Below are 3,545 nucleotides of genomic sequence, written 5' to 3' on the forward strand. Positions count from 1 at the left end.
ATGTGGACAATTAGCACAATGTAAACTAGTGTTATGGGTAAAAGTTTAAGATTTTCAAACAAGTATGTGTTTGTGAAAAATATCCTATGTCATTGTGTGCAGTCACGGTCATGTCATATTTTAATCAGCTACAGTCAATTCCTGAAAAGAAATAAGCAACATGTTCAAACTACTTGTCATCCACCACCTGTCAGAAGGATAATCATTTGGATACTGAAGTTTCCATGCCAAAAGTTGAACAGAAATTTACAACAAATGTAACACATTTCATTTAGTACATAGCAAACAGCACAGAACAGGGTGAAGTTACAGAGACAAGGTGTGATAAAAATAGAAGGGCTAGATCTGTTACGTACCCAACAATCCATAATCTAATTGTGGAGATAACTTATTTCAGTGAACTATTGCACATGTTATCAGAAAAAGGTTTCCATTCTTTAAAGGAAAAAAAGTAGGACTTTGCGATATTGAACAAACTCCATAGCAATCCCAAGAAGAGCAGCTCAGGTCGAATGGCCATGCAAAATTGTCAATAGTTTTCAGGGATGCATAGGTTTAGGTTCATTAATCAGAGGTAAATGTAGGATAAGATTTCAGGGGAATGGGACTGGGTGCGATAGTCTTCGGAGGGCTGATGTGGACTGGTTGGGCCCAATGACCTGCTTCCACACAAAAAGAATTCTATGACTCTATGACTGTACGTAGCAGAGGTCGTAAACTGCAGGTGCGTTTGAGAGTGGTTGTTGTTTGATCTCAGCCTGAAGACACACAGAGAGAGGGGCTCTTCTCAATTCAATCAGAACTTTATATTAAAGTTTATTTGAAAAAAAAAGCTTGATAACAATTGATTGAAATTAATATCCTTCCCAATTAGCCATTCTCAAATTTGCACAAAAGCTGGAAGAGTTCTTTGTGAGAAACGGCAATATTTTATGGTAAATAATGCAATGCAGCTGGAGAGTATTAAGGCTGTCAGAAGCTTTGTCGGCCCCAAGCGCTGGTGGGGAGTTATCTGGCAGGTATAATTTCAATTTGGTTGCGCCTGGGGCTGTTTATAGAGATTTCCATTATTGACTGCATTTTTTTTTTGGTATGAATGTTCACATTAGGGGAATTTGTCTAACAATGGGTACCAATGTTGCAGCAACTACTGTAACACGGATGGAAATAAAATGTTGTATTTCACTGGGGACCCCAGAGCATTATTGACTATACTGGCCCCCAAGTAAGAGGAAAACCGCACCCCAATACAACAGCTTTGGGATAGTTTATGGCCTCTAACATACGTGGTAATAGAATACCGAAGGAGTGAAGGAAAACGGGGCTAACGACTCCTCTTGACATTTCTGCCGACAGCAGATGTTCCTTGGTTTTGGTTTTGAGCTTCTCGCGTGTTACTGAAGATGCACTCATCCAGGCAAATGAATACTTTGGATTAAGAGGCCAGACATCAGGCAGTCAGCTGGTGAATTAAGTGCGAAAGAATGCATGAACCGCTTAACAACATGTGAAAACCAAAAGTTAATATTATTAATTCAGTATAACGTTGGATCAATGAAAACGCCTGGAGTTTCTGGGCAGCATGGAAGTGCAACTGAGTGTCGTGGAGAAAGGACTGGATTCTCTCTTTGAAAATTATAGATCTGATTTACACAGGAGATGTGTCCATTCATAAAATCACGTGAGACTCAGTCCATTTTTATCGGACTTTATTGCTCATCTCCTTATCGAACATGTTTTATGAGAATAGTGAAGGGATATTTCAGCATATTTTTCAACTGATTTCGAAAAATAGACTGTGTCACAGCATAAATAAGAGTGTTAGTGCAGCAGCTGAAGACCTTCAGCATGGAAACTATTTTATTTACAAGGCTAGATATCCCAAATGATACATCACTGACTAAATGCAATCACTTCCACAGTGAATACATCATTAAATTTGACAAGAAAAATATATAATTAGCCGAGAGTACAAATAGTTAAATGATAGATTTTCTTTGACACACCATTTCTGGATCTGTGTTACCCTCCCCACTTCTGTGGACCTGGAGTCTCCTGCGGGCTCAACTGGCTGTTAAAATGTGTCTGAGGGTGAAAGTGTTCAGAGCAGAATCAAGACAAATGGAACGCATCGGGTCAGAATGTAATGCAGAAAATCGATTATTGTTCAGAACAATGTCTTGACAGTGGCAGCTTCCGTACCACAAAACCAGCGATCAGTCTGAAGAGAATACGTGCTTTGAAACATGAAATACCAGCCACTGATCTTCAAGCATCTCGGGGCAGTCAGCATTCACAAAACCAAATATGCTGGCGTTTTGCTGCAGTGGTAGCATGGCCGAGCGGTCTAAGGCGCTGGATTTAAGTTCCAGTCTCTTCAGAGACGTGGGTTCGAATCCCACTGCTACTAGCTTGATTTTTCCGCACGGTATGATACCCTGCAGACGTCTGGTGTCCATATGATGGGTTGAATGACTTGTTTTAGCAATCGGATTCTATGAGGCTCCGGAGTCACTTTAGAATAAAAACAATACTTTAAATACTCAGTGTGCATCTACAAATATTTGCCATACCCTTATGTAGATAATCCTCAGCTCTGGAAATTCTAACATATTGGCTTCACAGTGCACTCACTCTGTAAAGACACAGAGAGCTCAGGAATGAGTAAAAGAGAGGTAAATTATATTTCCGCATACTTTGCTGAATTTTGTTGTGAAGTTTCTACGTTAATCACAACGTTCCCTGATGTCTATTTTTATGAAAATTGAGAGAAAGGGGTGCTGTTGAATAGACATTTTAGTGAAATAACGACACTGACTCTGAGCAACAGGCACTTAAATGGGAAATAGCGCCGAAAACATTTCGGGATTCAAAAGGAAATATCATATGTAGTGAAGATAAATGTGCTTAACAAATGGTTTAACTCACCTCAGCGCCTCTGGGAGAATTGACAGGTGTAGATCCCAGTTTCCGTCACCTGACCCACATCCACAAACTAAGCGAACGCTAATTGATGGTCTATATCTCAGATAAACCAGCTTTCTATTGCACAGTTTAAATTTCACGAATCCTTGCAGTTGATTCTCAGATAACTTCAATGGGTGCATTTCCGAAGGGAACACCCCTCCAGATCAGATTCTCACAGACGAATTTAAAGTTCATCGAAAGCCTGGCAGCTAACTGAAAATCTGGATCAATGCATGTATTATCAACAGGAAGACCCTGACTTGTCCAGTTTAAATGCATTAAGCTTGATATATAAATCTCAATCTGTATCCTTGGCTGCGTTCCCCACAGGCATGTACTGACAAATGAGGATCACAGCTCATAGTTTAAACGTAATCAAACTTGATACTTTCGTGTCATTTCGCATCAATAGTTTTATTTTCGACAGGCGCACCCAGACTAATCAGTGACCATGAACTAACTAATCCCTGATCGGCTGTCATGCAGAATAAACGTGATTTTCCCAACTCAGTTCATATTCGTGCGAAATGGCCTGATGAGTGCAAGGCAAAACATCTTCGAGAAAATCCGAATTTCCT

The 3,545-nt window shown here is 40.0% G+C and overlaps 1 non-coding gene across 1 annotated transcript; it reads left to right on the top strand.

Moving 5' to 3' along the window:
• The first annotated feature begins 2,328 nt into the window (after positions 1-2,328).
• On the top strand, positions 2,329-2,410 carry trnal-uaa (transfer RNA leucine (anticodon UAA)). Its single transcript has one exon. It is a non-coding gene; the product is annotated as a tRNA-Leu (tRNA).
• The last annotated feature ends 1,135 nt before the right edge of the window (positions 2,411-3,545 follow it).

Source organism: Chiloscyllium plagiosum, unplaced genomic scaffold (genome assembly GCF_037043375.1).
Source record: "Chiloscyllium plagiosum isolate Xiang-an unplaced genomic scaffold, Cpla_swu_hap1 HiC_scaffold_41, whole genome shotgun sequence".
NCBI lineage: Eukaryota > Metazoa > Chordata > Chondrichthyes > Orectolobiformes > Hemiscylliidae > Chiloscyllium > Chiloscyllium plagiosum.